Here is a 24,349-nt window from a genome sequence, read left to right on the forward strand (position 1 = left end):
TAAAGTTTAAATTTCTCGGAACAAATTTATCTTTAAATTCCATGATCGCATAAACAGCTATATCTTTAAGTGACTTTATAGGATAAACAAATGTCAAATATTATCTCAACTCGTCATTAAACTGAATATTTATTGCTTTACTAAGGGTTTCATATCGTGTTACAATAAATAGAATTAGACTGATGGATAATGATGTTTGTTTCATGTTATGTAAAAATGTAACGGTTTTCTAAGTAAAATTTGCGCCAAAATATTTTATGTCATACAGACTCATAATCAACAAAATATTACTAAATATTTTTGCTTCTTATTACAATTATAAAATATTATTTATCGAACACGTTTCGAAGTTTGAAAATACTATAGAACCATCACATTGTTTTAAATAACAATACTCAACAATTATAGTATCTTATTATTTATCTCGATAAAGTATCGAATCCTAAATTAGTGTGGTAAAATTACTTTGTTGAAACATTGGAGATTTAGCTAATTTAACACATCGGATACAGACAATACAGTTTATTATAATAATGTAATATGATCTTTTATGAGTTTTTGGTCTTCCTTACTCATAAGATAGTTTGTGGTGAAAAGATAATAATACTGATATACTCGATACTGATAATGAATTAATCAAATTGGATATAGTTTTGATAAATTATTATTAAAACAATAAACTTATTGTTTTATTATTGTTTAGTTGAATATAGTTGTAGTTGTATATTCATTTTTTTATATTTGTACTAGTAACTCTCAATTTTGTTTACGTTTGTTTAAGATAATAAAAATACCGGTATTCCGGTTTTAAAACGAAAAATTACCGAAATGCCGGTATTGAAATTTTTCATCGGTATTGCATTCCCTGTCATTGACTAACTTTAATTGTTTTTTTTTCTCATGCAACAATAGCTTCATTGTTACTTAATTGCTATTTTAAGTAAATAAAAAAATTCTATTAATATTCATTGCATTTACATAAATAGTGTACAAAAATTATGATATTCCAATTATAAATTTAATTATCATTTTATAAAAAATATTTGTTTCTCCGCATTTTTAATGATTCGTACCCCACCGATAAATCATTGCTGTTTTTTGTCAACATCTTAATAACAAAGTATAAAAAAAGAAAACTAATAAGAAGTACGTCTAGTGACGCAATTTGTTACTGTGATAAAATAGAAATGAAAAACCAAAAAATGAAATGCATTTTCACTTGTTGTAGAATTAAAATAGATCAATAAGATTTTTTTAATTCTTTCGTTAATCTATCACCTACTTTCTAAACTCCAGAATACCTAAATAACTAATTTCTGATTATAATTTATTTTGAAATGATTTATGTCATTGTTGTCGACACTGTCTATGCTATGTTTGATATAAAAATCATAGGGCATAAATAATCCCGGAATTCATAATGAAATATGTTTGTCAGAGCTTTTCCTACAATCCCGCAGCTCAAATAATTAACTTAAGCCTCTGTCTGTGCGAACACCGTACCTAACGTTTATGGGCTTATTTAGTTCTTTTATGGCATTTATTTTGTTCAAATTACAATAAATGTAATACTTATTCCTGGTTACATGTTTTATGCTAAATGACAACATGACGGTGACATTTCATATAGACGATGGTACTGATGCATTGAACTTGCGAATAAAAAAAGACGCGAAGTCGAACTAATGTTATTTTGACATAATTCGAGGTTAGTTTGCAGCATTTGGCAGTATCAAATATTTACGTTCTAACAGCTCAAAAAAAACTATAAGTACCAAGAGAACATAATTTATCAAATAAGTTCAACGAGAATACCAAATCTCCAACATACTCTAATTTCAAAAATATTCGTTACTACTGTAAGACTGATAACATAACATAGCTAAGTTATCCGAGAATAGGTCTATTATTCATTGTCTGTCCTGAAAGCTCTATGTGCTATATATGCTAATTCAACATTTGTTATGTATTGTTAGTGCTTTTAAAAATATATAACAATAGATTTTTTATGCGTATTACCGTGAAATGCTTTATGTTTGATGTCATTTCGTTTGTTTGTTTGGCGAAGCAAATCATAACGTAACATTTCTCATGCCAAGATTTGAAATTTGATTCCTTTGCACTCATATGTCGTCATACAGGCATCATATTTATATGATTGTAAAGAATTGAAGTTACGTTGACTTCCCAGCGTTTCGAACAAAAAGTATATTTTAACCTAAAAGTTAAATCTAAACTAATTAAGCTACTAAAATGCATAACGAAAAATTATAATATAAACACTAATTTGAAAAACAATTCGTTTTGAATGTAGAGCAGAGCAGTGCACAAAAGTCGAATTTGATTTTGATCAAATATATTTCAAAAACCAAACCAATTATATCAACAAATAACATATCTGACTATGTACAGTAAAACTCCCAGCTAATTCATCATTGTAAAAATGTATTCTTTGATGTTTTGCAAAATTTTGTGGCCTGGCCAGTGGGCAAACAGGTTCCATATGTTATTATCTACATCATTTAAATGCAAAACAATTTTTTTACAAAGATAACACTGTACATAACCTTATCTAATATTGCCTTAAAAGTATTCATTAGTAAAGTTGGAATAACTATTTAAGTAATTTATATCTTGTGAAATTGCCTTTTTAACTGAATTTACTTTTTATTCACCATTTTTTATTGTTCACGCTTTTGCCAGGGTAAAAGTTCAATTGATCCTTTCTACCCCATCCACATGTAAGCTATTATAGAGGTTATTTAAAACTTGTGTTACGGTTTATTTCCCGGTAACAATTAGGATGATGGCCGATTATACATCTTTTTCCCTCTACTTCCAAATATTGTTGCCAAAAAATGTTTAACTTCACATGTTTTTGAGATATTGGTGGTAGACCCTTTTACCCGCGGACATTTAAGCCCCGCTCTACCATACATATAATAATTTGTCTTTGTTCTAAATCAATTATACATAACTGCTCTACACAAATCGATATTTAAGCGAGTGGAGATGCACAATTTTCAGTCTCGCGTTCTATAGAAACTAGAAATTCTCCGCAAATCCCATTATTTGTCTGATACAAGACGTTACGTAATGTAAGTACCTCTATCATCTTGGAAAGTGGATGGTCTGTTTACATTGGATTTTCATGCGAAAGAGCTTCTAGCACGTTCGTTGTTTCATCGTTTCAAATTTCGTTTCCAATAATCCTAGTCTGAAACATGACGTATACGTCATAATGCAAACATGTATTAAGGCCGCATTCGTATTAGAACAGTAACTTAAGTCTGAAACGTATGCGAATATCTGGAATTTTTGCCATGCCTTCGCATCTAAATGTGCGATTCAGGCATGCGCAATTAAGAAGAAAATGTTTGTTCAATTGTAATATGTCAATGCAAGTTTCTTTGTTTTATTTATTATTTGAACAGCGACCAGAACTTATAGGTGGTGATGATTACGTCACGTCCACCTGTTTATAGATGGTAACCCAAAAAGTTGTAACATCTCGAACAAAGTAAGTGATAAATCTTAAATTATAACAATTTCTGTAATAGTGACGATTTTTTTTATTGTTGCCAGGTAACATATTGCTATCTATATTATTCCAAGTTAAAACAGATGTCATTATCGCTTGACATCAGGCTGCTCGAAGTGGAAACAAACTTGAGACCTCCTATTCAACGCCCATAGCTCTAACCACTAAATCATGGGCGAGTCCCGAATGCATGTTTGAATGTATTATTCAACTGTAACTAGTTCTCTGTATCATTATTTAACTACCTTAGAGTGTTTGTGGATTTGAATGAACATGACCTTAAACATATAACATTCGAACGCCCATCTCTATTTTATAATTGTTTTTTTTGTTAGATTTTCTCAAGTACTGATTTTTTTCCTTCATATAGCAATGTCAGGGAAGTAAAAGTTGTATAGAACCTACAACCTTCTGATTGAAAAAGCTCTAACCACTTGTTCGGGGCGGAAATAGCTCAGTAGCATGCCCGACTCACACGCCAGGGTTACTCGGTTCGAATCCTGGCACTAACACAGAATTGCCATTTGATTTGTTGGATTGAAATTAAGTAGAATTTCAGTTCTTGATTTGAGATAGAATAGAATTACATATTAAAAGAAGAAGCAAGGTTGAAGGAACAGAAGAATAATGAGGTCAGTTGTACAGAAAATTGGATAGTATAAAATATTTAAAGATAGTATATATAATTATAGTAATATATAATTAAAAATAGTAGAAAATGTAACGTTTTGTGAAAGTAAATGGCTTAATTTTCTAAGTAAGCGAGCCTTAATGCTCTGGCGAAAACAAACTCATTCAGAAAATTATCGGAATTATTTTCTTTCGTTATAATTATAAATTAAATAAAAAATAATAAAATTAAATTATTTGAGACTTAATTACTACCAAACTTTCCAACTTAGTGGATGTACAAAATCGCAATTATATTATATATATTTTCTTTTAATTACATTATTTTTGAGTATTTATAAAAATACAGCAGGAATTGAAAAAAATCTTATACATAACTACATTTGTTCTATTTAACATGCTAATTTATGTTAACTTATTTATTTATATTAAAATTTATGTTAACATTATGGGTACTAATAAATTCATTATTACTATTGTATAACAGCGTAGACAATATTATTAAAGCTAAAATCTTTTCGTTCTCTTTTTTACTGCAGTACAGTCAAAGTTATGTTATTCACATTGCAATTTAAAACTTGCAAATATATGCATGAAATAGAAGTACCGAATAAATTATATCAGCACAAAAAATAAATTTGCGTTTCTGCATTGTAAAATTTGCAATAGGAATGCTGTCCCATTAATTACGTGCGAATATATAACAAATCAAAATACAAACTTTACAGTGCTTTATAAACGATGATCCATAAATAGAAATAAATAACATCGAAGTGTAGTAGAGTAGAGTGGAGCTTCAAGGTCCGCGGGTAAAAAGGTTAACCATCATTAACTCAAAAACAAGTAAAATATAGATTTTTTAACGATACCATTTTAAAGTAGAAAGCAAAAAATGTGTATCCAGCCATCAATTTAATTCTTACGACGTTGCTATCAGAAGATAAACGGTCAGATATCAATATTCAAGTATTCAAATCAATAACAAAAGTATTTCTATTCGTTGGTAGTTTATTTAAATTTGAGTACTTTCATTTGGTTTATGATAACTGAATATAATTTTTAAGTATTTTTATATAATTGTTTTACAAGGTGCATCTTCATTTTTATGTTAGATTTAGTTTTTTTTTTTATATAACACCTACAAACGGTTATATGTGGGATAAAAAATACCCAATTTATACTGACAAGGATGTAAATGATAAGACAATGGTGAATAAAAAAGTAAATTAAGTTAAAAAAAAACAATTTTACAGGAGATAAATTAAAGTAATAGTTATTCTGGTGATTAATATTTCTGACGGAATATCAAATCAAAGTTATATACGGTGTAATCTTCGTAAAAAATGAGCTCATAAAATTTTTATTTTGCATTATTTAAATAATTTAGTTATTATTTTGTGAAATCCCCTTAAAAATAAAAATAAATCTGGTTGCTCCACGGCTATCCCTTTTTACATGACTCATGGGGTAAAACGGGAAAGATGAAAAATTTTAGAAAAATAATAAAAAAAAAATTCTATAATTAGGAATTAACTAGGAATTTTACTGAACGTACTTTGATAGTTGTTTGATACGTATTATGTTTTGTGATGTAGTTCATTTGGTTTGTTTCTTTAGACAGTATAATTACTGAAAGTTAAATTGGGCCTTTGTGCTTTAAAAATAAATTCGTAAAAAATATAACTTTATTTGATTTTATAACTATAAATTAATATAACTTTAATAACACTTTTAGTAAATTAAAATAATCTGAAATGCAAGAAGGCGACAAACTATGTATTATTTTCGCAATTCGCACGTGAAAAGGGTTAAAATCATTCATCAACAACCTAAACTTTAATTAACTTCTTTTCTTTTATTATTAATTAACTAATAATTAACAATTGCTATTTAACATCACTTTTCAGAATATTGTGTTATTAAAATTTTTATTTACAATGCAATGCATCAAATAGAACTACAATTTACTGGATTTTGTTATTGCATTAAAGAGATTGCGTATTCTCTATATTAAATCGAAATTACTTCCAGTGAATTGAATTGAAATTATTTCTAGGTATTTTCACTGCAGCAAAGCGTACAAAAGAACGAAATGAATCAACCCGCCTTTATAAACATCGTATGCTTTCTTTTGACCCTTATAAATTCCTTCTCGCATAGAAGAGATGATTTACTTTTGCAAGGACAATGGGATCTCTACATTCGCAACGTTTAGGGATAAAAGGATGCATATTATCCTATGTGTTCAACAATGTGCATTTTATAATAAAACATATTTTCGTTTTTATAGGACTTAGAAATACATCAGTATTGTAAATAAATTGATAAATGATTAGATTAGAAATTAATAATACACAAGGTAGCTTTTTTTAAATATACTAACAGAGAGTTGAATTTAGTTGGTTATATCCGCTCATTTTGAAAAATTGTAAATAAAAAATTGCTCAATTCAAAAGTCCGTATTTAATAGAAAATTTTAACGAGTAATCTAATAAACTAGTGGGGTGGGTGGCATCGTGCCTTAAGGCAAATTGCTGGAACTTTCCGTACCGTAACGAAATGTTCGAGGAATACTGAATGTTTTCAAATAGATTATTATAAATATTGTAACATTGTCTAATATTTATAAGAATTATATAAACTGAATTGCAAAGTTGAAATTATTTGTTTCAACAAAAAACTAAAAAAAAAAAAAAAAAAAATGGAACAAAATTTTTTTTTTCCAAAATCAATTATTTTGTTAAGACAAGCAGAAAGTTTTTTGAATCATTCAAATCGGACGCTTAGTTCTCTCAAAAACTGCCATTTTTTACATATTTAGCTCCGTATCTTCGAAATGGCTGGGCCTGCCTTTGCCAAAAACTAATAAACACTTCTCCCAATCATTACTAATTGAATGTTTTTTAGATCATTCAAATCGGATACTCCGTTCTCTCAAAAATTCGATTTCTATTTTCCGCACTCTTTGCTCCGTATCTCCGAAACGGCTGGACCTGCCTTTGCCAAAAACTAATCAGCTCTTTTCCCTATCAATAGGAAACGAATGTTTTTCGAACCATTCAAATCCGTTGATCCGTGCGCCCTAAAACGTGACTGGAAATTTGTATCCACACATACATACACACACACACACATACACACACACACATACACACACACACACACACACACACATCAATTTTTTCTGAGGTATGCCAAAACGTTCAGAAACCTTCAAAACGTCGAGAAATGTAAAAATTTTCAATTCCGATTTTCGGCCCATTACAATAACTTACCCTACGGGAAGTTAATAAAGCCTCATACATATGTACGAGTATGTGCTACTTTTTGTAGATAATCTTCATATTCTTTTAACCAGTTAACTAGAAATGGCGAAAATACTCGTCATGGAGAAGTGAAAGAATTTTGTGTATTGATGACTCATCATTCATATAAAATCAGAGACGATTTGCCATTTAAATTAAAATAAAAAAAAATAAAACATATTCTGAAATGTTGAGTTGTTTAGAATACTTGGAGGATAAGACTGTATATAATAAGTAGTTGTAAGTGGCATTTTACTTCAAAGCAAGTCGCATAAACTTTCTGAAATGTGTAAATAATATACTTAATCAATAAGGATTAAGATTTTGCTATTGAAATGACAATTTCTATTGTTTATTTAACAAACAGTTTTTGATTTTCATATTATTATTTCTTTCTTACACTTACAAGTATAGTTAAATTTATTTCATTTTTATTTTAATACGTATGTAATAAATCCTTATGTTAACAAATGTAGTAGTGGACACTGGATACGGTAGTGCCACAGTAATATAGTGACATTTGTCATAACAGCTAAAACTATACCGATTTTGACATAAGGTCCAAAAAAAGAAAGATAAAGTATATTTGTTCGAACAAGTTTCCATTATTGCATTGAGTCAGCGCCCTACATTAACCCTTTCGGGACGGTATTCAAAAAATTGTTTAAAAAACCGGTTTGTGTAATAATTTTAATGTGTGGTATATGTTGAAGTAAAAATCATAAAAAAAATAATTTTAAACAATCCGGGGGCAGCTGGGGAGGCTGGTAAACCGTTGCACCATTCGTACTTTTTGTTGGCACACATTTGCTTTGCGATAGTTACAGATTATGAATATTTCTTTTGTATCTCGCTATTTGTAATATAAAGAACAAGTCAAAGAAAAAAAATACATATTTACTGCTGCTAAAATAAATGCTGTTTTACGGGTCATATGTATTTTATCTCACAGCTAAACACTTACATTACGTCGCAGTATAAATTGCATTGCTTTCATACATAAATTCAACTGTCCAGAAATTTTCAAACTTTGTGGTATACATATGTACCGCGTGTACCAAAAGGGTTAACATGATCTGTAGACCGAGTTGCTTTTAAAGAGTAAAAAGTAAGTTGTTTTGTTCGATTTCTATTAATAACATCTGTTACTTGTATACAAATAAATCACTTCGTTTGTTATTTTGCTAAAGTTGAACACTAGTAGTTAATTATCAGCAATTAGTTTTTGCGTAGATAATTTAGCTCACTCAATCATAACGATAATTTGTTTTGAAATGTGTGTGTTGGGTACGGTTATGACAAATTTTATGACTACGGTTGTGAAATGTATTTCTTGTCCATTTCGGATTAAATTTAACAGATAAAGAAAAATCTAACTTAACGTTGTAAGACAAAATACGAAACAGAAAGGGAGAGAAAAATTAATACAAGAAAAATGAATCACAAATATTCCTTGTTAAAGAATAAGAATAAAGAAAATTTCCTTTGTATAAGAAATTATGTTTTGTTATATTATATTCATAAGTTTTGTCATTAATATGTTGTTTTATGTTATATTAACCCTCCGTCGGTCGGATATTTTTTCACCTTCGAACGGTCGGAGTGGTCTGGCTGGACCACCATTCATTTTACTTGCATTTATATGGGATAAATGAGTTTTTGGTGTCTTATATATTAACGATTATTAGTAGTAAATATTTACAGTTTAGATTTTTTCTTTTTTTTTACCGTCTTTTGCATATGTTGAGCTTGCTTATAATAAAAAAAGATTATATATTATATTAAATTATATTATATAAAACAAATCAAAGAATATAAAAAAATCGTTGCCTTTTTTATTATTTTTATTTTTCTGTTTTATATCAATGAAAAACTATATTTATTCTTTTTCGGCTCCTTCGAAATGAATGTGAAATTCAAATGAAAACGAAATGAGGTGCGCCGCCTTGAGCTGTAAAATTCAAGTTGAAAATATAATTTCACTACAGGTTTGCCAAAAAAATTTTCGAACGCAGTACGGATAGAAAAATTGTTGATAATTTGCGCATTACTCATCCGATTTTCAATGTTTGCGATGATCAATAAGTTTGGTAGGTTTTCAAAGAACTCTCGTCGTGAAAATACTAACATTCATGTTGCAACACATAGCAAAGAATATATAAAATGCAGTTTGAATAGAAAATACCAGAAAAAAGACAGAATACTGGTTTACATATATCAAAAAGCGTATATATCATCAAAATATATGGGAGGTCTACACAGACCACTCCGACCGTTCTAAGTATAAAAAAGTTAATATCCTCATAATTATCGTTCTGTACATTTTTTCGTCCTGATTTTTTCATTGATCGACAGCTAATAAAATTTTAGGAAAAGTCAAGAAATTTCAAGTCGATAGGATTACTAGAAGTATTTTTTTTAAATTGAAGTCGAAAAAAGTCTGGCCAGACCACGCCGACCGACGGAGGGTTAAATAAATAATTCATTATGTTGCTGATATAAAATAACTTTTACTCATTACTTTTACTAATGCAATTTTGCAACAAAACACAATATTAAACTTTACAACAGGCTTTCTGTAAACGCCAGATATCGTCTTAAATTTGAAAACGAGACCCAAAAATAAATCCTTACTCCGCTAGCTGGGCATCCTGCGAGCATTTGCTTTGATATGTTCCGTATGACTAATGGAAATCATAATTCACTAACTTAATTGGACTAACACGGTCCGCGCGAAGAGTCGCAGACATACGACCCATGGGAGGCAGCACCGAGACTCCGTGACACGTAACGAGGCGGAGAAATCTGAATCTGTTCGGTAGGATTGGGGATCAGAACTCGGGCCTTAGTGCTCGGGGTACGACCCCTTGGTCAACGCTCCTAAAATAGAATGAAATCTAAACTAAACGCAACCTTTTTCAAGCACCAAATCGGCACAAATACGGAATGAATACAGGTCTAGGAAAACAGTAATTATAAACAAAATGACTCACTAGTGGTGTGTCCCTTAAGGCAAATTGCTAAAATTTTCTGTACTGTAATTAAATATTTGAAGAAATAAAAATAATCCAGAATCAATAACGATTGTTTTAAATATTTTCAAATAAATCATCATAAATGCTATATATTTTATAATTCGTATTTTATAGACGAAATATAAGACCTTATAAATTAGGCGACGAACGGTATTGATCTGTCCAGCATTTTTTTTGATAATTTGAAAAAAAATAGCTTTTTTAAAATATTGAAAAAATTAAAAAATTTCAAATTTCTTTGAAAACTTTGATAACTATTTTTCTTTTTAAAATTTTGACAAATATCGAAAATTTGAAAAACATTTTTCAAAAATATTCATTTTGTGCATATTGGTACAAAACCTTAAGGGGGTATTCTAGTGTAGAAATTAAAAAAAATCGATTTTTTTTATTTCATATTTTCAAAGTTTAATTATCTAAGAATGTGGGTTCGAAAAGGTTTTTGAAAATTTGAATTATTTTCGGAGATATAGGCATTTTACTGACTCGGTCTCCATACTCGTTTGGCTTCACGCAAAACTTTAAATGCGTTTTTCTCAGAACAGACTTTTTCAGTACTGTTGACACGATTTCTCGAGTTTTAATCGACCGATTCACTTGAAATATTCAGAGAGTCTTCTTTATAGACCTAACTATAGCCTGAACTAGGATTATCCCCAAATTCCAATTTTTACTATTTTTAAAAAATTCGAGAAACTTAAAAAAACAGTAAACAAAACATTTTTTTTCAAACAGTCGCCAATTTTTTTTAAAAAAAAATTCTACTCATCGCTAGTTCAGGCGATTGCGACATCATTGTAGATTAATAATCTGTTTATTTTTTGCATTTCCGATGGCCAGGAGGGCTGATATCATGTCAAGACTGAGGTGCCAATTTTTTGAGACTACCCACTTTATCAGCTGCCAGTTTTTACAATTTTCAACTTTTAATTTTTTAATTTTTGTTTTGTATTTTAATAATATTAATAAACAAGTGGTAAAAAAATGGACAGTAAAAACATTAATTGCTTTCTTTTATGACACTTTAAAAATGACCTAAAATTCATCGATCTACACTAGAATACCCCCTCCTTAAGCAAAAGTTTAATTTCCAGATCAAAATTCAAATATTAAAATCGCTTGTTTGATGTATATAAGTGAGCTTACATAATTTTGAATGCCTGTTTTTGAAACTTTTTTCTCTGTATCTCCGAAAAATGCCTTCCCAAAATTGTAATCAATTTTTCATTTTATTCCTATAAATGTAATTCATTCATATAATGATTCAAATCATCATTCAAAATGTTATTTTTTATTCCACGTCATCCCCTTAATAGGTGATTTATCGTAAATAAATTATTTGCTTAACTTATTTTATTAATTCAATAAATGAATAATTAATTATATAATGTATTTTATTAAAAACTTTATCAAAAAAATTACATATTTAAAACAATAAGATTTATAACAATTACCACGCAAAATAAAAAAATAGTCTAAAAAACTCTTGCAAAAATCGTTCGTTTAAAGAAGATATAATATCTTTAATATCATACATCAACGATAATCATTTTTGTCAAAGTAACATATTAATTCAGTGCAGTAAATAAATAAATAAAGGGCAAGGCCTTCGAACGTTCAGAATTTTGATTGATGATATCAAAACAATAGACATCCCCTGCTGGCAAATAAGGTTCATATAGGGAGCAAAAGCAATTAAGGATAGCTAAAGTAAAAAGTTTATGACATGCATGTAAAAATATCCTTCTTGGATTTAATAAATAAATTCGAACTAATGGTATTTACGAGTATTCCATTCGTTTCCATATTCGTACGCTCTTGAGTTTGCCATTAGATCCAGAAATTCAATCATTTTCGATCAAATAGAAATATAATTTCCCCTGCATAAGACATCACTCACAAACTTCGAGGTTTTATAAATGTTCTATCCAGTGACAAGTTTCACGTGGATAGTAGCACGTGGATTATCGGCACATACAACTATTGCATCGCAGAAGTTTGTCCACATAATTCGTATTAGAAGTTGCGTTTCCTGTTGTAAAAGTCTGATGAAATAGTTCTGAGAGACGGTACAACACGTCCAAATAATCAATCGGCTGAATAGAAGAACCGACATTTCATAAATATTTATGAGACGAGCGCAAATACGATGCGCTTCGACGAGGTTTGTGTCGTTGGCGTTTTCGTTTTTCCTTTTATATATCGAATTTATCTATTTTTAGACGAGCGTTGCATAAAATTATTTGCACAAGTAAGGAGATATCTTGCAAAAAAAACAAGTCGCGATCATTGGCAGAAGAAACTTCTAAACAAATTACAATATCGGAAATACAAATATATTAGGAGAATACTAACAAGAATACGAAGTATATTAATCACAATTATAGAGCATAAATCAAATACTAATCAAAAATAAAACATATAGATGAACTTTCAATTCGAATACCGAGGGTTCCGCATGAATTAAATATGATTAGCAAAACCAAATACGATTCAAAATAAAATATTCTTAACAAATTATTCAAGAATAATAAATAGTTTTTTATAAAAATGTTAAAAATGTATTCTAAAATCCATATGTTTCGGCTATGGTCCGAGTACACTAGCCAATAAATTTAGCATAACGCCTAACACTATTTTTACTAAACCAGAAACTCCTTTTAACATCAAACGTCTCAGAAAACTGGTTTATCGAATTAATTGTTTAGATTGCAATTCAATTTACATTCAACTTCAACAACATGAAAACAATTAAAAAAATCCTAGACAATTTAAAACCATACTTATAGGATAAATTAACACATTATTTTTTTTCTTAAATATTCGCATCCGCATATGGAGTACCAGCAATAATTTGGTAGTGCTTAAAAATGTCTAAATCGATTGCCAATCCAATGATTGGACGTCCCGGAATGATAGTAAACATTAAAACATAATTTTTTTTCCCCCGACTATAATACATTTGAAAGAGAATTTACACAAAAGACGTATCAGTAAAAGATCTTTTATAACTATTTATAACGATAGAGTTTACTACTCTATCAAACGAAATGATCTCAGCTTGCTGTGCCATTCAAATATCTTTTATTTTAGAATGTTAAAATCTTGGTAAAAATATGTTTTTAAATCCCCTTTTCATTATGTCTCCAGATAGATCAGAAATAATATATATGTGACACACATCTCTTTATGAAAATTGTTATGTTAGTAAAATTATGAAACATTGTTATAAATATATCAGGTTTAATGTATATAATAGTGTAGTACATGCCATGACTTGTTGTTTTTTTTCTATTTTTAAAACTAGGATAAGAAAATTGTAAATACATTTACTCTTTGTAATATTTGAAACACAATTATTGTTTCAAATTTCAATTCCTCTGAATGAAGGCCAGGATTATAGCCAAAACGTATGGATTTTAGAACAGAAGAACTTCATGTTTTTTATTTATATTAAGCCCGGCCTATCAAAGTCGACCAATTTTAAAAAATTTAAATTCATAGTTCAACAGTAAGTCGGAATTTTTGAAAATTTGGGGCAATTATGTTATTATTTTTTACTAAGTGTTCCTAGAAATATTATTCACAATTACGGTTCCAAAGCTTAAATGAACAAAATTAATAGAACAATAATAGAAAATCTTCATATTTTCGCCAAAGCTCTAGGTTGCTTTTAAAAGCTCATAATTTTTAAACAACGTGAGATAATTTTTCTTTCTAATTTATTTCAGGACTGTTAAGATCAATACTATGAACCCGTTTCGTCTTGACGTTGAGTTCTAGGACGCCCTGTATATAATTAAGTTTACAAATAATTATCGACAGTGTCCAATGTCAATGTCTAAAATTAAGGGTTAATTGTAATTGCCCATCACCCTTTTGCCTCATAAATAACAAACAACTAATATAAAAAATCAACACTTAGAATAAACTATTCTATTCGAATATTAAAAGTTTAGATTTAAATCGGTTGTAATAAAATAATTTAAAAAGGCTTATATTTATCATACAAAGCATAACCGGAATCGTATCCCGTACCGGCGGTTGTATGTTAATTTGAACAGAATAGCCCTTCCTATGACATAAGCCGTCGCCAAAGCGGGAAGGGAATGGAACAATTGGATCGATACTTCCTCCAACACAAATACAAAGATTTTGCACACCAACACATATATACGCACACGCACATGAATCCAAAGCGTCAAAATAGAGAAGTATGAAAGCAGAACGTAATGTTAGAGCAAAGGGCTTTCGATAGCCCTTTCGATATATAGATACTTTTTCACATGGCAAATTTCTAATTCATATGTAACACAATAAAAGTTCTCTTCACTGCTCTTGGATGTAGGTTCAAGTCATGATTACACTTGTAAAGGTACACTTAAGGTACTTTTCGTGCACTAAAAATTTATTATCTAAATCGATAATATCTTATTTTGTTGGTGCAGCAAATATCGAGTTTAAACATAGCACATCAATATTTTGCCTAGTTCTGGCTTTACAAAAAAACTAGTGGGGTGTATGGCATCGTGCCTAAAGGCAAAATTTTGAAGCAATTTTGTTTTTCCAAAATCAACTATTTTGTAAAAACAGGAAGAAAGTTTTTGGAATCATTCAAATCGGACGCTTAGTTCTCTCAAAAACTGCCATTTTTTGCACATTTAGCTCTGTATCTCCGAAACCGCTGGACCTGCCTTTGCCAAAAACTAACAACCCCTTCTCCCTGTGATTACGAATTGAATGTTTTTTGGATCATTCACATCGGATGCTCCAATATCGCAAAAACTCGATTTCTATTTTTTGCACTCTTTGCTCCGTATCTCCGAAACGGCTGGACCTGTCTTTGCCAAAAACTAATCAGCACATTTCCTTATCAATAGGAATCGAATGTTTTTTGAACCATCCAAATTAATTGATCCGTGCGCCCGAAAACGTAGACCAAAAATTGTATCCATAAATACATACACACACACACACATCCATTTTTTCTGAGGTATGCCAAAATGTTCATAAACCTTCAAAACGTCGAGAAATGTAAAAACTTTCAATTTCGATTTTTGGACTATTACAATAACTTACCCTACGGGAAATTAATAATGTTTGAAATCACTGGGGATTTAATTATAATGCTCACTTTGTTTTATCGACCCACTTTACCCCAATTGCTTTCATTAACTAGTTAACTGCGATTGACAAATATACTCGTCATGGAGAAGTAGCATTATTTTGTGCATTGACGAGTATATTCAGCATGCGTATGAAACATTGATCACTTGCTATTTAAATGCCAATTTTTGAAAAAAGTATATTCTGAAATACCAAGATGATCACAATAATTTGAAGATATCACTATATAAAATAAGTAGTTGTAATTAGCATGGAATTCCCAAAATGTGGAAATGATACACTGAATCAATAGAAATTAAGATTTAGCTAATTAAGTAATATTGTCTTCAGTTTATTTTGGAAATTGTTTAATTTCATTCAACGTAAGAAAACCTTGTATTTTCTCTTTTGAATTTGTCAATATATTTTTTTTATTAACGTTTATACACATCCTCAACCTAGCTCGATTTTTTAAAGTACAATACACGTTTCAATGTATTTTTATGCTTTATTGTTACAACTGAAATTTTCATAAAAACATTAATTCAAAAAATTTGAATTTAGAAACAATAATAAATAAACTCTATAATATCCAGTTTTTTATTTAATTTTAGATAAAAACGAAATTAATTAAGCAATTGATAATTGTGATTTATTTAATTTTAGGTAAAAACAAAATTAATTAAGCAATTGATAATTGTGTGAAAATTATAGGATAGGGCGATTCACAAAGATCAATTTCACTTAAAGCAATTATATTGCTTTTTATATTGTAATTATATATATACAGTGAAGAGATAAGACTTCTAGATTTTCTTTTCTTTTTATTTTATTGTATATAAAGTAGGTTTAAGGTATTATTGTTGCTTAAGATAATGATGTATTTCTAGGCCATTAGGCTGAAATAAATAAATAATAATAAGACTTCTAGATTTTTTTCTTTCTTGATCTAGTACTTCGTCAGAAATATTCATCAGCAGAGCTTGAATAACTATTCATTTAATTTATCTATTGTAAAATTGCTTTTTTACTTAATTTACTTTTTTATCTACTATTTTTTATTGTTTACATCTTTGCCAGAGTCCGTTGGTCCATTTTACTCCATCCACATGTAAGATTTTGCAGAGGTTATATAAAAGAAACTGTTGAATATAACTTAAAATTAACATAACATTTTATGAAACAATTAAATAATGTATACGTATACTAATTTATATCAAAAGCTAAACAAAAGTGCTCAAAACCTAGAGAATAACGAAAAAAAAATAGTTTTGTTATAAATTTTCAAACGCTTATTCCTCGATGGTGCTTTTCATACATCTTTTTCTCTCTACTTTCAAATATCGTTGTTAAAAAATTCTTAGCTTAACTTGTTTTTGATATACCGGTGGTGGACCTTTTTACCCGCGGACCTTCAAGGCGCGTTTTACCCTATTAAATTTATTTAATATTTAATATCAATTAATTAAACAACGCATCTTTTATGTAAGTACAAAATCGACTTTCGTCATTAATTAATATTAATAAATATCGCAAATTAACATCATTACATTATTTGAGTGATTATAAAAGCAAATAAGCTGACATCTAAATGAGAAATGCGATCTGCAAAACTGTAGTCGAAGGCAACTGACAATAAAGAGCGCTATATCTACCCTCTACAAAGCTTTTTTAGCAAGATAGGACGCCAGGCGTCCGGGCTCCAGGAGAATAGAACGTTAAGTATCTTTGTCTCCACCAAATGTTGGCAGGATGTATTTTCCCTACTTGCAGATTTGTAATATAAATACCGATAGCAAAATCTGCAAATGTTTTATTCCATATTTTTAAATAATAAATAAAACTAGTGGTGCATGACATCGTGCCTTGGGGAAAATTGCTGGAACTTATCGTACCGTAGTTTAAAATTTTTAAAAGTTCTAAATATAATTGAAAGCATGAAAAAATTCGATTTTTGATAATTTAGACATTTTTGAAAAAGTATTTTGAATGTTTTTGAAAATTTTGAAGTAATGAAAAAACTATAGTTTATTGAAAATTTTGAAACTCATTCTACTCGGCTGAACCTTACTGTCAGAAACGTCGAGAACTTGTTTATACCTTATAAGTAAACTTTAAATTTTATAAATCTTGGTACGGAATTTGTAACAAATATTGGACTTATTATTATAATCTCAATAAAACATAAGATAATTTGATGTGCATATGCCTAATGACCGTTTTTGACCACTAAATGGCATTTTTTAAATGTTATAACAAGGTCATGTTATGAAAAACTTTCCATACTAATATTGACACAAGCCATGCGGTTGGTGTGCAGTCAGGCAAATTTCTCAGGTTACCTGATAGAAAACAAATGTCAAAAAAACGATGTTAGATAACATTGTGTTTCTGATACAGCTCCATAACATACGAGTGACGTTGCAGTTTATGTATAAAACGCCTGAATGAACAGCAAATACATGACATTTTGATAGTATTCAGTATGATTCATTAGCATAATGTATAGAAGTCGTGTAGAATATAGAAGCGTAACATGGCCTTGACATAACATTTTTCTGTTATGCGACAGAATCGGTCCCTAAATGTTTTTTTTGAATCATTCAAATCGGACGCTCCGTTCTTTCAAAAACTGAATTAAGACTAAAACGTAAAAAAATGTAACAGTTTACATGTTATATTTGATTCAGAAATGCTGGGTAAGGGTTATTTACACTTGAATATATATTTTTATCTATATTTTCAAGTACAAACCGGTGTTACTGCTGCTTGGTATCAGGCTGTCTGACGTAGGTAAGGTATATATATATATATATATATATATATATATATATATATATATATATATATATATATATATATATATATATATATGAAAACAGTAAGCATAAAGATGACAAATTATGAAAATACAAGAATACAATACAAAATTAACTAAAAGATATAATTACTGTCAAAACCGACAAAACAGTTAAATCTATAATTTATGGTAATATTTTCTCTTTATTATTCTTCATATCATTATTAGCATTTCCCTAAGAGCACACAACTGTTCTTTTATTATGTAAATGACATCATGCGACTGTTGTAATCTGATTATTTTGATATAAATTAATTTATACCACAAATACACAAATATGAAATCTATACAGGCAAAATCTGCTCCATCAAAAACATTATCAACTAACATAATAAATCATAATTTAAGTGGGAATATTATTTTTGTCAAGTCATTGCAAATAATACATTTCATCATTCGTTCTACAATATATCAAAAATATTGCTCGTGTACTTTAATTATGAAAATAATATCACTTTACTATTTACGACATAATTTTTCATAAACAGAATTCGGACTATAACAAATCATTCATTAATATTATGATACAAAATATTCCAATTTTGCTGCGTTTAAAACCTCCATTTAGGAAACAAATAAGTTTTCCAATATGAAATATAGTCCTAATACATTTTATTAAGAATACAATGCAATTAAAACACTAAATAATTTTTGTAACAAATAATAGTTAGTCTAAATTTTACTTAACTCATATTTTTAGAACGCATAATTATATATCTTGATGTTAAAATTAACAATTAAAAAAATGTATGAAATCAAAGATAATTCAACTGCCTTTACGAGCTGTGCTCATAAGTCATTGTACAGACGAGTACACAGTGTTACTCGCTAGTCTGCCCCATTGTTCTACAACAAGCTGTAAAAAAAGCGAATCAACATGCTTATACAGTAGTTCATAAGAAAAGATCAAGTGAGAATAGAAACTAACACCTAGCTAAATAAGTACACAGGAATTATCGATCACCATATACCAAAAAAGAAATAAATAAATTCATTACTTCATTTTTGCTTATCAAATTAAATTAGGCTCGGCGTCCCTCTTGAGCAGCGCCATGTCTGCACAATTGGGGCGGCCCACAACAAAAATAAAGGGGTCCGTCAGGCAGAATGCACAGGACCTTTCTTCCTAAAATGTTATGTAATGTAACATCATGCTTTGTGTCACAATAGGGGGAAAGGCAAGTGAGTCCCTTAAGGGATGACAAAATTAAACTGGATCGATGTCGACATAGATTTCAACAAATTTTATCCTCATCGAAAAATTAAATTGATGGAAGAATACATTGATAAGTAAAGAAAATCATTATTGATTTTCTTTATATTCTTCTACGTCACTAACGATTTATTTGTCAACGAGTATGCTATCTATGAAACAATACGTTATGAATGAGAAAATTGGCGATAAAAATAATCCAAAAACGCGTAAAAATTAGCACTTATGCGCCCCTCAAATTAGTAATTTCGAACTTTCATTCTCAATTTTACGGAAATTAGCAAAAAATTATGAATATTAACAATAATAATCAACAATAAATCAATTACGAAGAAAATTGGACACAATTTTATGCAATATTCAAAAGCGAAAAATATATAAATTAGATAATATAGCAAAATCGAATAATACAGTTCTTACTAAAAGTTAGTGATTCTGATAAAAAAAGTTTTATTTAAAAAAAACTTAATATATTCTTAAATTGTATTTGTTATTTTAAGTCATATTTAAGATATTTAGTATGACTGTTTGATATGTATTGCTTTGGGTTGTAATTATTAATAGTAAAATTACACCTTTGTGCCCTATCTTACCCCAATCTAAAAATGTCTAATTGTTTCAATATGTAATATAAAATTGATAGGCTTTTACGTTTCAATATGTAATATAAAATTGATACTGAATGAGTAACTAAATAAGTGATTTTAACATCCGAAACAGTTCAAAGAACACCTAATAGTTCTAATTGCTGGTGAATACAAAAAAAAAAAAAAATATGTTTATTATAAAGATTTAAATTCATTTCACATTATAAAGACAGTCATTAAGAGACAATTTAATACCAAGCAGTAGTTCTCTTGAAAATGAAGAAGAAAATATATTTTCAAATTAAAATAGTTTTTTCAGGCAAGTATAGTGATGATACATTTACATACCTACTATTAATAAAAATCTAATAAAAAATATATCAGATGTGGATAGGAACTGTTTTGTTGGTTGAAATTTTCCTTTTTTTCAAAAAGTAGTAAGTATCGTGACAATATGTCAAAGGACTATTAATTAACTTCCCGTAGGATAAGAAATTAGTTATCGAAAAAAAATCGAAATTGAAAATTTTTGATGACTTCGTGAACACAGATCAACCGATTTGAATAATTCAAAAAACGTTCGATTCGTATTGACGGGGAGACGTGCTGATTAGCTTTTGCAAAGGCAAGTTTAGCAGTTTCGAAAATTCGATATAAAAAGTGCCAAAAATTGTAATTCATTTTTGGAGATAACAAAGCGTCCGATTTGAACGAATAAAAAAACATTTCTTTTGTATTAACGAAATGAAAAACTGATGTTTGTACGTAAATGAACTATTTCAATGGTATACAACCAACTAAAAAATATATATTATTATAACTTTTACACAAATATGATTTTATAATTGTGTAAAAGTAATATAAAAACTACCTGATGTATAATTAATTCTCGAAAAGAAAATAAGAAAAGAATGTGAGGTATTCTTATTTTGTAAAAAATATTATACGCAAAGATTTGTTCTTATTTCATATATAAAATTAACTGTATTATTTTGATATAAAAATAAACTTATTCAAAGAATTCTTTGTAAACTATTTCCAAAGTCTTAATAACACCTTAGATATGTTAACAACACACTAGAGAGCCAAGTATTATGTTTCAAAGTTGTTGAAGTGGAGTTGTTAAGTGGATATAACTCCTCTCTGAAGCGGAGTCAAATCCTAACCGATCCGGCTTCGGATATGATAAGCCCATCTCTAATAGGTACCGTACCAATATTTATCCGTTCGACTTCGATACGGCTTTTACGCGCTTCGATTTTTCGTCCCTACGCAGCTAACGTGATTACTTACAAAAAAAATTCAAAATTTCCAAAATATTTCGAAATATAAAAAAATCTAACCTTTCAATAAAGTCTTTTTTGCTCAAAAATTCTCAAAATCTATTTTTTTTTCTAAGTTAAAAAATGAATCTTCTTTAAAAAATCTTATTTTCGATATAGAAAGTTCCAGCAATTTGCCTTAAGGTACGATAAAGTAAGTTTCTGATTGCTGTTCAAAAAAAAAACAGTATTTCAATAATCCAACGGTATCATTCAGCATACGCAAATCATAAAAATCGCATTGAGTAAAATTATAAAAATCTATATGCCTTCATATCGATTACACGAATAATATACCAACATTTCCCTACTGCCATTTACCCTCGGCTGCTCGCCCACAAGCCACAAGTAACCATTCCACCCAGTGTATTTTGCAATGCGCTGCCACGCGGGCGCGATGACGTGTATATCATCATACCGGCCTCGATTATATTTTCACGGCGTGTCACAATCTCACAATACTAGACTTTTGCCCGACGACACGAATGTTCATTAATACGTTTTTAATGAAGACGAAGAGAAAATACTCGGAGTTTTGCGGATGAACGAGGGTTAATATTTGGAACAGTGATCATTACACAATGAAATTCATTACGAAGAGGAATATTCATTACACTCGCTACTGAATATAATACGCTAATGCAATATTAAAATATATACCATTATACCTAAATATACGTATTATACATCTCTAATAACAATTTTTACAATTGCTTTACAAGGTGACAAATTTGATTACTACTGATTCCTACATAGCACATAAGCCAAAACTTTCACGTATCATAACCGTTTTGCACTAAAAAGGTCGACCACCGATATCTCAACAACAAGTAAAGTTAAGAATTTTTTAACAACAATATTTGAATGTTAAAGATCTATAACCAGCCATCACCTTGATTCTTACGACGTCACTATCGGGAGATAACCGACAATGTTTGAAAATCCATAACAAAAATATTTTATTTCGTTGTTAATTTTTTTGATTTTGAGTTAGTTTACGAAACCTTAACATAATTTTTAGGTCTATATTATTTAAATGTTTTATAAGTTGTATGGTTATTTTTATGTTAGTATCAAAGTTTTTTATACATAAATTCCATAAAAGCTGGGTGGGGTACTATCTGAGCCTTCACCCTGACAAAGTTGTAACAAAAAAGAGTAAATAAAAAAGTAAATCAAGTGAAAAAAAGCAATTTTACAAGAAATAAGTTTGATAAATAGTTACGGACAAAATACCAGATCAAGGTTATATACAATGTTATTTCTGTTACCCATGAAATTTATATTTTGCGTTGCTTGAATAATGTAGCTATCATTTAGTAAAATCCTCTTAAAATTAAAAGTCAATGTTCACGTTTTTCCCTGGCTATTGATTTGAATGTTCAAAGACAGCAAATAAAACCCATTTCTACAACGATGAATTAGCTTGAAGTTTTACTGAAGATAGTCAGATAGTTGTTTGTTTCATATAATTTATTTGTTGTGATGTAATTGATTTGGTTTTCACAATATAATTGCTCAAACTCAAATTGTAGCCACCCTATCCTAATGCTAATATAGTAATTTAAGCGATATACACTAAAAAACAAACTCGAGATGAGAGCAATGAAGTTCCATATTAATAAATGCGTAATATTAATATTGAGTACTTTGTATCTAAAAACAAGATATAAGTTTATTAATTTAAATAAAATTACAATATAGAGTTTGGCAACAAATTCAAAACACGTGCAACTTTTCCGTGGTTTCAGTATAGTTTATATCTTAAGTTGTACCTACAAGATAACGGTAGTTTCCCGATAATTTAAACTTTGTAATCTAAAATTTCACTTAGCAGCTCCTAATATTATAACAGAATTAAATTATTATAGTCAAACTTATAAAATATAGTTGTTAAAATGAATTCAGAGCGGCGACAGAGATGGTTGTTTAGGATTTGTTTGCTTAGGAGGTGTTTGTCGTGTATGACCCCTCTTTATGAAAATGTCAATATGTGCTTTAAACATATCATAGAGATGCAATTAACAATTTATATTTCAATATAGTCACAAACAAACTTATTATTTCATGTACAATTCAACAGTTTCTTTATAACAAAAAAATGATATTGAAATATACAATGATTTCTAAAACTGCTTATTGCGCTTTGATGAAAAAAAATTTCAATATTATGTAGAGATTTCAATAAATGTAAACCATTCACATAATTCATTAATACGACGAAATATGTTTAAACCGAACAGTTTCGTTTCGCAAATATAGACTTATAATTACTGATTTTCTGTTCTCCTAATTTTTTTTTGATGTAAAAGAAAATTCGTTACATAAGGGGTTAATATTAAACCTGAATTAAAATTAGTGCTAGAACTTCCCACACCGAAAACTAAATTATTAAAAGACTTTGAAAAAATTAGATTTTTGAGAAATTTTAAAATTTTTGAAAGAAATAACTTTTAAAAAAATAGCTTTTTTTATATTGTGATTTTTTTTGTATTTTGATTTATTTTGAAAATTTTGAACATTTTTTAAGCAATCGCGCTGCATAGCTGATTTGGTGTTGAAATATCAAAGCGCGTAAGCGCCGCATCAGAGTCTAACGTGTGAATATTGGAACGGAACCCACTTAAAATACTTCATATTTAAAAACGACGTATGTCTCGCAACTTTCGGAAGTTCCTTGTTCCTGTCTTGTATAAAGTAAACATTTCCCTCCATCAATGAATTTATTTTCGTTTTCGACGAGAAAGAGA

The 24,349-nt window shown here is 29.1% G+C and overlaps 1 protein-coding gene across 1 annotated transcript in view; it reads right to left on the minus strand.

Annotated features, from left to right (window-relative positions):
• The window catches only part of LOC113376469 (stress-activated protein kinase JNK), a 255,416-nt gene that overhangs the window by 17,157 nt on the left and 213,910 nt on the right, over positions 1-24,349 (minus strand). The gene's annotated exons all lie outside the window — the stretch shown is intronic.

Source organism: Ctenocephalides felis, unplaced genomic scaffold (assembly GCF_003426905.1).
Source record: "Ctenocephalides felis isolate EL2017-DRISC unplaced genomic scaffold, ASM342690v1 CF-g0.4_SCAFFOLD_01886, whole genome shotgun sequence".
Classification (NCBI taxonomy): Eukaryota; Metazoa; Arthropoda; class Insecta; order Siphonaptera; family Pulicidae; genus Ctenocephalides; species Ctenocephalides felis.